At 40.2% G+C, this 13,628-nt stretch overlaps 1 protein-coding gene across 7 annotated transcripts in view; it reads left to right on the forward strand.

The window, feature by feature from the left end:
- The window catches only part of SPECC1 (sperm antigen with calponin homology and coiled-coil domains 1), a 241,634-nt gene that overhangs the window by 137,669 nt on the left and 90,337 nt on the right, over nucleotides 1-13,628 (forward strand). The window lies entirely within an intron of this gene.

Genomic DNA, 13,628 nt, shown 5'->3' on the forward strand with positions numbered 1-13,628 from the left:
TGACAAAACCTCCAAATAATAGTGGCTTAAAAAAGACACAAGTTTACTTCTCATGTAAATGAGTCTGGTAGGTAGTCCTGGCTGGCCTGCACCTGGGCTCAGTAGTGCTGGGACCTTGGCTGCTGGTGATTTCTGGGCCCTCTATGTGAGACCCTGGCCTCATGGTCCCAAATGTGACATTTGCATTTCAGGCAGCAGGATAGAGGAAAGCGGTGAGCACTGCTTGTTCAGGAAAGCTTCCAGAAAATGCTTCATCCAGTTGGCTAGAATCTGGTCATCCAGCCACCCCCTGCTGCAAAAGAGGCTGGAGAATATTCTTATTCTGAAAACCACATCCCCAACAAAAAGGCACATTACTAAGGAAGAAAAAGAAAAGAAATACTGGGGTACAACCAACCTCTGCTTACACATATAATAATCTGGGGACTATATTACAAAATATCCTGACTATATGAGATACACCTATAAACAAATGAGGAAAAACTATAAATGCCAAAGGAGGGGGTGGTACAGGTCAATTGTATGATAACCAATTCAATGGCAAAAAAAAAAAAAAAAAAACAGGAGAAGAAAAGAAGAAGATAGCGGACATCATTGTAATCAGAGAAATGGAAGTCAGAAGAACCCATTTTCCACCCATAAAGTAAGAACTCCCAGTTCTGGTCAGGGTGTAGAGAAGCAATTAATCCCATAAATTGCTGGAGGCATGTGAATGATTCCAGTCTTTTTGGAAAGCAATCCATCAGTAGCTATTGAGATTGAAAACATCTATTCTTTTGACAAAGCCATCTCATTTTGGGGATTCTGTCCTCTAGACATAGAAGAACCAGTACTTTTTTTTTTTTTTTTTAAAGGAGGGCGCAGTTCACAGTGGCCCATGCAGGGATTGAACTGGCAACCTTGGTGTTATTAGCACCATGCGCTAACCAGCTGAGCTAACAGGCACAAGCACCAGTACTTAAGTATGTAGTGAATGTAGAAAAAGTTTGTTACTTGCAGTACTTTTTTTGTAGCAGCCCAAATTGAGGAACAATCAAATGTTCCTCAGTGGGAACTGGTTGAATAAATAATAGTACATCATTCTTACTAAATGTTGTATTATTAAAAGAACAAGTTAGATCTATTCCCACTATCCTGGAAGTTTATAAATACAATGTATTCTAAAGTGATAAAATAGAATTCAAAAAGGAATGTTTACAGCCTCATGTCATATATGCAAATGTTATGATCTCAAACAAAAGATTAAGCCTATTTGTATCAACATGGAAGAACACATTGTTTTCATATTTTGTATTGTTATCTCAGCAAAGTAGGGGAATTTGATTATTTCAGTTTTAGAGCATTATTATTTCTGTATGCAGAGGGGAGAGTTTAGTGATTAAGGGTATGAACTTTGGAGCCCACACTTCCTGGGTTTGAATCCCAAATCAAGCTTCGCAACCTTGGTCAAGTTTTCTGGACCCATCTATACCTCCATTTCCTGCGAGATAAAATATGTATAAAAACAGTGCCTGCTCTGTAGGGTTTTAATGAGTTAATTTATGTAAAGTATTGGATGAAGGATAAATTGTACACGAGAGCACTGTTTTGTTCTTTTTTCAATGAAAAATATTAATAAAGTAAGTCAAGGGTTAGGGAAAGTTTATTGTTCTTGTGGTAAAGCGCTAGCTGAACCTATTTTCATCAATCTTAGACCTTGCTTCTTTGCACTGTAGTGAAAACGTGGGACCAGTTTGCCCAAGAAAATGCAAAACATCGAGTCTTATATTTACCAGAGACTTCACAACTGTCTCCACTGTCTCTTTGGAACTGGCAATTTGTCAGTACTGTGTTTCCCCGAAAATAAGACCTAGCCGAACTATCAGCTCTAATGTATCTTTTGGAGCAAAAATTAATAGGAGACCCGGTCTTATTTTACTATGAGACCTGGTCTTATATAATAGACCAGGTCTTATGTTAATTTTTGCTCCAAAAGACTCATTAGAGCTGATGGTCTGGCTAGGTCTTATTTTCAGGACAACACGGTAGAATTAACATTGGCTCGCATGTCTAGACATTTCAATGCTGAACACATCAGTTTGGGAAATAGAGGCACCCAGTTAATGGCTTTTTGAGATAAAAATCTGACTTCAGCCCACCGAGGCATGATGAATTATATTTTCCAGAGATGGCTGTGACTCTGTTTCCCACCCCACATGCTCTTCCACGGTGTGACTTTGCCACTTCCTCCATCAAGGAATCTGAACCTTGAATCTGGGCAGGCTAAGACTGCTTCAACCAGTGGAATACAAACAAGGTGACGCTGTGTGACTGTGGAGGCTGGGTTATAAGAGGCTGTGCAGCAGCCCTTGTTTGTAGAAATACACTTGGAGCCCTGAGCCATTCATTCTGTAACGAGTCCAGCCACCTCCAGTCCGTCATGCTGGAGAAGCCAGACCACAGTGCTCGGACCAACAGCCCACCTGAGCGCCCATCCAGCAGCATCCCCATCAGACAAGTCCGTGAGCTCGCTGGGACATCTGGCCCAGCCGGCAAGTCCTCGAGTGCCTGCAGCTCCAGCCATCCTTGAACTGCAACCACCTGAGAACACCTAAGTGCGAGCTGCCTGGCCATGCCTTTCCCAAATTCCTTACCTGCAAAATCATGAGCAAAATAAAGTGGCTGTTTTAAGTATGACTTTATAGGGAAACTTGTCCTGAAACAATGGTAACTTGAACATGAGGGTTTAGTAAGTAACATCTTACCTGTGATGATGTTCCTTCACTCATGTTCAAAGAGCCTTTATAGAGCCAGTTCCAACCACTTATTGCACGCAGATAAATGGTCTCATAAATTAGAAATGTTTGCCTAGTTATAATTCACAGTAGTCTTCAAATTCAGTATCCCGTTTTGGTCTTTTTCCATTCAGCATTATGTTTTAAGTATTATGTACATGTGATTATATATTATGTATATGCATGCTAAACAGTATACATAATTTTCATTTTTGATTATTGCCTAATATCCCCTTCGAGGGTCTGAAGTCTTTTTGTTTGTTTTCGCCTGGTGTACGATACCATTTTCTGTGTGTTGTATCACTACACCAGTGTCCTGTACCAGGGAACTAACTCAGCACTGGTTCGGACCACATTATGAACACTTCATTTGATGTTGCCCCTTCTTTCAGGAATTTTCCTTGGATAATTCACTGTTTCCCCACTTTCAGTGGATCAGCATATCGCCTTGACCTCAACGAATCAAAGGCAGTACAGACCCAGTCAGAATGAAACGAGAGGAGGCATTTGTAGGGGCTTCTGGGAGAGACTTAGCTCTCTTCATTGGAGTTGATGGTGTGTAGATGTGAGGCCTACAGCTGCTAGAAGCATTGCGCTGTTTGGGAAAAGTTTTTCCAGTTCTTTTGTTTGGGATCACTGATGAAGGTGACCTTTGAGGACGGCAGGAGCAAGACATGGAGAGAAATGGACCCTACAGTCATCTCTCCATTGAGCTGGACCTGAAGTTGGACCCGCTCCTAGACTTTCAGTTAGGCGAGCCAAAAACTTCTCTTTTTATTGTTGCAAGCTTGAGTTGGGTTTTCTGTGTTGCAACCAAAAGATTCCTAACTCATAGTGACCACATCTGCAGCATTTTTGAGATTCTGGGTAACAGTTCAGAGGGACCTTGCTGAATGTAAAGGATCTCGAGGCAGTTCATCCAATAAATGACACTGGGCCCTGTGAGGCCTGGTGGGAAGGATTAGAAATGTTTTGCTGAAAGAATAGTGGAAACAAAGCTGCCTTCAGATACTCTGATGTCGTGTGGGAAAAGCAATACATTTGTCCTTTGTGGTTCCAGATTGTTTCAGAACTGGAACTAACATGTGCCATGTTAACGAAGATAGAATTCAGCCAAATTTAAAGGATTGTCCACTGGAGCTGCTCAGCAGCGGAAGGGACTGTAATGCTGGGTTCTCCTTCACTGGAAATATTCATTGGTAACTGGAACATGAGAGTTTAGTAACTAACAACAGAAGTTGGATGCTATTGATACTGCTTTGTATGGTTACATTATTCTGTTTTTCCAGTTCTGAAATAATGCAATTTTGTACTTCTTAGGTATCTAAATATACTTCTTATGTGACCCTTGGGTAAATTGTGAGCCTCTCAGACTGTTTCTTTATGCGCAAAGTGAAGATAGATAATACTATTCCAAATGGTTTTTGTGAGCCTTAAATTAATGTGTATGAAATACTTTGAAAACCAAAGCACTACACAAATGTAAAGTTCTCTTATCATTTCTTACAGTGTGAACTCCATTTTGAGGAACGTAGACAAATTCCTTAAAGACCTATGGGTGGCTTAAAAAAAGAAAAAAGTGATGTTAATCCAAGTAAATAGGACTCAGCATGCCCAGTCCACCTAATTCTCTGATTGCTCCTATCACAAATTCAGATGAATTTCATATCTTATAATGGTAGAACTTGGAAGTTTCTCAGTGATCACTGTGAGATAGAGCTATAACTGAGCCAAGTGTATAATTTTAGGGAGTCAGAACTAAATTGTGATTGAGTAGGTCATTCTGAGTTGATCAAGCCTCACAAATTGGGAAGCCAGTCTTTTCCCATCTCTACTGAAAGAAGGCTACATGGAGAGGCAGGTTTTTTTAATTCACTAAAGCCCTGCTACCCTGAGCTCCTGCTCATTCTTACTGTTTGCTGCCTAGAGACCACGGGAGTGCTGGGAGATTCCTATGCAGAGGTGCCAAGCTCTGAGTTAGGTAATGAAGATTTCATTAGGCCCACACAATGGGCGAGGAGGCTAACCAGTGTGCAGAGCGAATTCTGGGACCAACCGTTCCTCTGGCCACTTCGGTTTCAATGGAAATCAGATGTCCCTGCCTGCTTTACACTTTTCACATGGCACATAGGGAACTGCCTTTCCTGAGCTGTTTTGCATTTTGGCTTCTCCTGGTGGTGACTAACTGCAGCCGGCTGTGTGGCCCGCCTGCAAGAAGCTGGTCAGACCATAGCATTATCTCTTCTTGTAACACTGCTGCTTTGTCTCCTGCCTTATCTCATCTTTAACCCCGCACAGAGCGGTCACTGTGTCCTCCCCTGGCCAGAACCCCTTCTGCATGTGAGGGGTCTTTTGTTCAGAAACGCCCTCGTTCTGGAGCACTGCGGCCGTGGAACAGTATGAGTATTTGGGAAAGAGAAGGATGCAGATTTACAAGTGTTTTAAACTCTAACCCAAGTTCCCAAGCAGGAGAAGTGAGAGCAAAATTAATTTGGCATTCTGAAAATAAAGTAAAATGAACATAAGCTAGAGAACATTTATTTATCCTGTTAACAAAAACCCTCTAAACATGGACCTTACTATTTGCTTTTAACAAAGGAAGCAAAATGAGCAGTAATTTGGTTCATTTGTATGTGTAGAATTCTTGCCTGATTTTTTCCTATTTGGTTTGCAAAGTGTTTCCAATAACTTTCATCTGAGATACTCATGGATCTCTAGAAAACACTTCATTGAAACTCCCCAAAGGACAGTCCAGCTATGGAAAAAAATGACTTTCTTCCACAGGCAAGGTGGGGCTCTTAGATTTCATAACAGACTTAGTTCCTTGTGGCAGTTCTTCAGCTCGCTGTGTAAACTTTTTTTCTTTTATCTCATTTGTTCTAAGTCCAAAGGATCAGTGCTGCCTATAAAACCAACGGATTGCTGATTACCTGCTTTCACGCTGCATTTGCAAGCATTCACAGTTCTTTTTCATAATTCTTACTGTCCAAGTAGGATATGCACAGGCTAAAAAACAAAATGGGACAAGGCCTTTCTGAAAAGCAGGACTGCAGCCGCCCTACACCTTCACGTTCCGGTCCCGCTGCTCAGAGGTCACTTCTTCATATGCTTATCCGGCTTATTGGTCAGCAGACTTTTAGAGCAGCTTTGGTGCAGCACAAGGGAGCAGAAAGCGCAGAGCACCCCCTATGTGCCCCCCCAGCCTCATCCACCAGCAAAGTCCCTCACCACAGGGAAGTGGATGCTGACATCATCATCACCCAGAGTCCAGAGTTTACCTTAGGGCCCACTCTTGGGGTTGTACATTTAGTGGGTGTGGACAACGTATAATGACATGTATCCATCATTTAACTATTATACAGAATAGTTTCACTCCCCTAAAAATGCTCTGTGCTCTGCCTGTGCTCATCCCTCCCTACACTTAAAGCCCAGACAGCTTATCTTTTCACTGTCTCCATAGTTTTACCTTTTCCCGAATGTCATATAGTAGTTGGAATCATGCAGTATGGAGCCTTTTCTAGTTGGCTTTTCACTTAATAATGTGCGTCTAAGTTTCTCCATGTCTTTTCTTCATTTGATAGCACATTTCTTTTTAGCGCCGAATAATATTCTATTGTCTGGATTTACCACAGTTTATCCATTCACCTACTGAAGGACGTTTTGGTTGCTTCCAAGTTTGGACAATTTTGAATCAAGCTGCTATGCATATCCATGTGTAGGTTTTTGTGTGGACATAAGTTTTCAACTCATTTGGGTAAATACCGAGGAGAGCTATTGCTGGGTTATATGGCAAGAGTATGTTTAGTTTTGTAAGAAACCTCCAATCTGTCTTCCCAAGTGACTGTCATTTTGCATTTCCATCAGCAAAGTGTGAGAGTTCCTGTTGCTCCACATCCTTGTCAGCATTTGGCCTTGTCAGTGTTTTGGGTTTTAGCCGTTCTAGTAGGTGTACAGTGGTATCTCATAGTTGTTTTATTTTGCAATTCCCTAATGACATATGATGTTGAGCATCTTTTCATATGCTGCATCTTTATGTGTTCTTCGGTGAGGTGTCTGTTCAAATATTTTGCCAATTTAAAAAAATTATTTTTCATTTACAGTTGAAATTCGATATATTAGTTTCAGGTGTACAGCATAGTGGTTAGACATTTATATAACTTACGAATGATCCCCCTGATAAGTCTAATACCCACCTGTATTTTGCCCATTTTTTAATTGCGTTGTTCATTTTCTTATTGTTTAGTTTCTTGCATATTTTAGATAACAGTCCCTTTTCAGATGTCTTTTGCAAATATTTTCTCCCAGTCTGTGGCTTGTCTTCTCATTCTCCTGACATTGCTGGGTTTTTTTATTTTCAAATTTAGACATTTTGTTGACTCCTGCTGTGATGGATGAGGATTTAACTCATAACCTTTCATCCCCTCCCCATGTCATAATATCACTATTTTTAGTTCCTTTCTTGGTTACTTCTTTTATTTTAATAATGTATTTCATCTTTATTTCTTGTTTTGTCAGCTGTATACAGTATCTTTGACTCTCCATTTGTAAGATGAGGATGGGTATTGTCACTACTCTCCTCTCTACCTTGTCTTCTACATCCCAGTTTCTTTCATTAACACTTCAACTTTTTTTGCTAGCAAGGATGATAATATCAAATGCTCTATAAAATAGTCTTGCATACTTTGTGTATAGGTCAATTTAAATAGTATTAATGTTGTGACTACACAGATATTCTTCCCGGCAGAGTAAAGTCATATTATGATTTTGTTACCTTTCTTATGCAGCTTCTTATTTTTATGAGGTTTTTGTTTTTTTCACTGTTTTTATTCTAGCATCAAATTTTTTTTCATACTCCTAATCCAATCATGTGTTCTGTCAAAGAGCCCTCCTTTATGAGGCACTTTGTCCTCTCGACCCAGTCTGGACTTATTCTCCTGATTTGCAAGATAATAAATAGGTATTCTCTTGAGACCTCCCTTGACTGCTTTCCTCTAATAGAGCCACTGCTTCCTGGATCACTGGTCCTCTTCCTCTTTGGTTTACTTCCTTGTTTTACTGGAGCTCGACCTCAAATAACTTCCTCAGAAAGACTGTTGGCAGTTTAATGTTCTGAGTCTTGCATGTTTTAAAATGTTTTTTTCTACCTCTGTGATTGATTTATAGTTAGGTTGGGTATAGAATTCTAGGTTGAAAATCATTTTCCCTCAGAACTTTGAAGGCATTTACTTTGTTGTTTTCTAGAGCTCAATATTGTTAATGAATAATGATGGCCAGTCTCATTCTCAGTCCACACCCCTTCTCCAAACTTTGAGGCATTCTTGGTGTTCTGAAACTTCATAAAAGATGTGTCTATCTCTGTGTGGGGTTTTTTTTCATTTCTTTTGCTTGACATTAATTCTGGAGACCCGTGTTCTTCAACTTTGGGGAATTCTCTTGTGTCAGTTCTTTGATAATTTCCTCCACTCAGTTTTCACTGATCTATATTTCTGCAACTTCTGTTAATTGATTGTTTGATTTGCTGGTTGGCCCTCTGTGTTTATCTTTTCTATTTCTATCTTTGTTTTGTTCTACATATTGAGTTCCTTGATTTTGCGCTCCCTCCCTCTATTGACTCTTTTAATTTGACAAGCATATTTAAAATTTTTGAGAGCTTTCTCTTATATTACCTTTATTCTTTTTTATTTTTCCATAGCATTCTGGTCTTGTTTTAATGGATGTATATCACCTTGAATCTCAATGAGTTAGATCTTCTTTGAGTACCCTGCATAAATTAGCCGTCTTCCTCACTAGTCCCTTCCCTGCCATGGCTCTCTGCACTCTAGGGCCTTTGCACATTCTGTTCACTCTTTTTTAACCTGCCTTTCTCCCTTTTATCTAGTTTGAGGTACTTTTGAGATAATTTATTTATGCTTATCAAGTAAGTAGTTCAATATTCAGATATTGCTCAGAGTAGAGGTTCATGTAAGAGTTAATTTGGGAGTCATCAGTATATAGGGTGGTATTGAAGAGCATGGGGTTGAGTAGAATCACCAGGAAAACACTTATAATAAGAGAAGAAAAAAGGCCCAGGACATAGATCTGAAGAATTCTAATATGTAGAGAGTAGAGAGAGGAGGAAGAGGAGGGACCCACAAAGGAGACAGGCAGAGGGTAGCTGCTGAGGTAAGAGAGAAACTAGAACAGTGTGACATCATCAGAGACATGTTTCAAAAGGGAAGAAATTGTTCCAGTTCTGCTGAGAGGATGAAAAAATGTCCGTTGTATTGGACCCCATGGAAGTCATTGGTGACCTCAGCAGACAGTAAGTAGTGGGAGTGGGTAGAGGAGTGAGTGAGAGGGGAAGAAATGAAGACAACCAATGAACATAATTCTTTGGAGGATTCTGCTGCGAGGGAGAAGACAGAAATCAGATATTACCTGGAGGAAGATGTGGATTCCAGTTTTGTATATGTATATGTATATGCATATGTACGTATATATATATATATAATTTTTTTCTTTTTAAAATTTTTTCCCCTTTCATCTGCCTCCCCCCCCCCCTCCACTTCAGTTCAAGCTGTTGTTTCTCAGTCTAGTTGTGTAGGACACAGCTCCCTGGCCCATGCTGGTATTAGGAGCCTTGTGCTCCCCCCGGCTGAGGCAGTCGGTCCCCAGTTGTGGGTCGGCTGTTCACAGCAGCTCACGGCAGCTCTTGCCGGCTGCCAGCCACTCACACGGGCCACCAGCTGCTCATGTCAGCACACTGCAACCCACAGCAGCACAAAGCAGCCTATGGCAGCACACAGCAGCCCATGGCAGCCCGCAGCAGCTCACGCTGGTTGCCGGCTGCTCCTGGTGGCCACCGGCTGTTCATGGCAGCACACGGTAGCCCGTGGCAGCACTCAGCAGTCTGCCGCAGTACACACCAACCTCTGGCTGCTCAGGCCAACCTCTGGCTGCTCATGGCAGCCCAGCTCCAGGGAGAGCTGTTGTTCACAATCTTAGCTGTGGAGGGCGCAGCTCATTGGCCCATGTGGGAATCAAACCTGCGACCTCAGCGTTAGGAGCACAGTGCTCCAACCACCTGAGCCACTGGGCCGGCCCTGTTTTTTGTTTTTTTTGTGTTTTGTTTTTTTAATTGAAGATAATTAAGCTTGTTTAAATGCCAGTCAGAAAGATACAGAGGAAAGGGAATGAATGATATTTCAATAAGTCACAAGTATATTGGGGACATTGAGGATACTGGCTAGAGTTAAATGGGTGTATCGGAGAGCAAAAAAACCCAAACGGTAAATAAAATTGGGTATGTTGATTAGAGGTTATGTGAGACCTTGAAATTCAAGGGAAGAAGTTTGACATTGGTGAGAAGAAATACTTCCAGATTCTTGAACAGAAAAATGAATGGCTTATGTAAGGGATTTGATCCAGAATATCTCAAAGGTGAGCAGAGGCTAAAAGCAGGAAGACCTGTGAGAATGTTTCAGAAATTTAGATGGAGCATTCTGAGGACCTGGGCTAGATTCATACTGAAAGGAAAGGAAAAAACATGGAAACATTTCCAAAAACAGTTAATAGATTTTAATGACTGGTTGGTTACAAAACGAAGGGGGAAAGGAAGTTTTAAATATGTTTTTAAGGTTCCTTAAATGATTGGTGCCACACTCAGACACGAATAAAAAGAATGAAGGGAAAAAGGAACAGATAATGAAAGCTAGCTGCCACTGAAAAGTTGAAAAGATTGAAGATTAATGGGGAAAATTGGATTTGACAATAAAGCAATTACTGGAACTTCTGAAAAAAAATTTATGCAGAGTGATAGTAAAAAATATCCTAGTAGTTTAGATTCTTAAACTAGAATGAGCAAGTTCTCTTGTGTTTATGAGCCAAGCAGCAATTGTGTGGAATGTGAAGATGGTGAACTTTCATTTGTGTATCCCACCTGTCTCTTCTACAGACGGGTACTCTATGAGTTCTTGTTGAATAAATGAAAGCTTAGTGATTAATTTCAGAATGTCACCATTTCCTTCATCAGTGCATGTTAGACAGAAGACCTTCCAAAGAACAACCCCAGTAGCATATTCTTTGGGTAAGATGAGGAAATTAAAAAGGGACTGAAAATATTTTAGTTTCAGCTCATGAGAATCACTGCTTAAAATAGTCACCTGATTTATGATTTAACTGATCGTTCTATTGTTATTTTGAACGTGCTTTTTGTTCTATGAAAACCTCCTGTTTTTTTTTTTTTAATGTATTGCATAAATGTGACTGTAAAAAAGAAACAGGAAAATTTCTCACCATCCAACCAGCTTAATACTCATCTATTCTCAACGTTCCTTCCTAGTGTGTGTCTCTATGAATACATAGTTTAATGCACCTGTGATCAGCCACAGTATAAATTCATTTTTCATTTGGACTCTTAAATTGTAACATGAAGCATGGTTTTTTAGAAATAAATTATTAGGTGGAGCTTGCTTTTCTTTTCATTTCTTGCAGTTAAGACAACCAGCCTCAGTAGGAATAGGTGATGATCTGGAATGAGGATGGGAAGGAGACAAAAGAAGTAAGGGTGCCAGCTGAGCCAGTCCCTGTGCCGTTGGCCCCAGCCTTCCCCCACCCCTGCTGTCACCCCTGGTGTGGTGCATTGTTAAGCAGCAGGCCCAGTTTCAGGGTTCCAGGAGGTATTGTTCAGTTCAGCATTGAGCCTGCTGAACCAACAGTACTTGAAGGAGACTGAGGGTGGAACCCCACTTAGTGATTACATTGTTACCTATGCTTTTTACCACTTTACTCTTGCCCACCAGTGCCCATGATGAGGTGTGTCTGGGTGGCAGACTTGAGCACAAATAGGGGAGCGAGCAGCCAAGCACCAACCTTAGTGTGGTCTGATGATGAATTTTAACAACTCTCTAAATTTTACCTCTGCTAATTGCAGTTTCTGAAATAATGTGTACAGAATGGGAAGAACCTTTTAGAAAATTGAAAACAAACTAGGGACTCTCTTCAAGGGATGAAGAAGTGGCAAGAACAGAAAAGAACAGATGTAGTCAGAAATACAACTGGATTGCGTGTCTCATAATCCACAACTGGATATATTTCATAAATGTACTTTGGTTTGATGTAAAAAAAATTCCTAGTAGTTTGGATGAGGCTTAAGTAACACCTAAGTGGAGAACAAACTAAGATTTGGCAGCAAAAGGAAGAAGTTAAACTGTAGCTGGCAATGATGACTGAGTTGATCTACTGCCTTCTTTTAGATCTTTCCATCTTCAAAACCAACAAATAATTAAAAAGGAGCCTTAATTTTAGTGGCATTATTAGGAATGGCCAATGCTCCCGTGATAATCAGTCCTGGACTCTCAGCTTTGCCTGTTCTGACTATAGGTACGGTGAAAGTCTAGTTATCTTGCAGTTTTATTATGGTCCTGGCCAAGATTACTTCACTCTAGAGAACTGCTGTTACTAACACATTTCATTGCTTAGTGATTTTAATCTTCATTTTACAAGAATAATTAAATACATTTTTTCTTCACTGTGTATGTAGTGTGATGCAAGTGAGGCCTCTAGACACCCGAGAGCATTACATGTGTGCTGTAGTACTCTTAGCTTTCCAGTAACTTAATAGGAAAAGTTAATATAAAAACCGTTCTGTATATTAATATGACAGTTTAGCCTTTATTATGTCAAAGTTTTAAAAGCACTCAACTGTCAGAGACTTAGCAACAGATGTTAAGTCACCTAAGATCATCACCTCAGATTTCAGGATGTTAGGATATGCAGTTTGTTCATGTCTTAGTAACAGTCTTGGCTACGGTGCCATGTGGGGGCTGCTGCCAGTCTGTGGCTGCATCCCCTACCCCCCAACCCTTCCCACACTGTAGAGGCTTGGAGTTGGGTGCCCTCCAACCCGGGTGCATACTTGTGTAAGTCATAGCAATCAGCCTTGATTAATCAAATGGTCTTTGAGTTTGTAAAACAGGTCCAGGTTTTTTCATTTACACTCTAACCTCTGAGGTGGGTTTCATTTCTAGAGCACATAGGAGATCCATGTCTGGGTTTTCACCCCTAGAATTTTTTTTTAACATCATCTGTAGTAATAGTATAACTGACAATTTAAGAAAAATACAGCATAGATGAAAATTTAAAACTAATTATAGTAGTATAAAAAACAATTCCTTACATTTCCCATTGTAAGTATTCTAAATTCCTTATCATTTCCATGTTATATAAATCCTTTAAACATTTAAAGCTGTACCATAGATATATACAATATGTCCTTGTCCCATTCTTTCTTGTTTCTTTATAGATACAAATGAGTACACCATTTCCACTTATGTTAAAAGCAACAATAGGTTATTGAATCAGATCAGTATCTCCTTAGCATTATTTATGTCTTCTGATTTCTTAATCAAATGTGTGTTCAGTCAAAATATGTTCAGATGAATTTTTTAAGTGTTTATTGAGAAATTCATAATGAACTTGTATTTTGCCAAAAGGCTGTTTTTTTAGTTGCCAAGGTTATCAGTTCAGATGTATTAAATTGCAAATTACAGAAAACCCGATTCAAGGTGACTTCTATTGGCTGGTGTAATGGGAAGGCCAGCAATAGGCCAAGCCTCAGTGATGATTGATTTAGCAAATCTACAATGCTACTAAGAATTTGATTTCCTTCTTTCTCTGTTCTCTGCTTTTCACCTTCCTCTTTTGATGACAAGATGGTTGCCAGTCATTCCCAGACTTACATGAGCTCTCATTCATGTCCAGTATTGTTTTAGAAGCTCACCCAGAACACCTTTCATTGACCTTAGTTAAGGGGTGTGCCCATGCTGAGGATAGGATTATGCTGAGTAGCTCAGGTTTGGAGTCAGCCTCCCCAGA

The sequence above is a fragment of the Rhinolophus sinicus genome, linkage group LG15 (assembly GCF_036562045.2).
Source record: "Rhinolophus sinicus isolate RSC01 linkage group LG15, ASM3656204v1, whole genome shotgun sequence".
Classification (NCBI taxonomy): domain Eukaryota; kingdom Metazoa; phylum Chordata; class Mammalia; order Chiroptera; family Rhinolophidae; genus Rhinolophus; species Rhinolophus sinicus.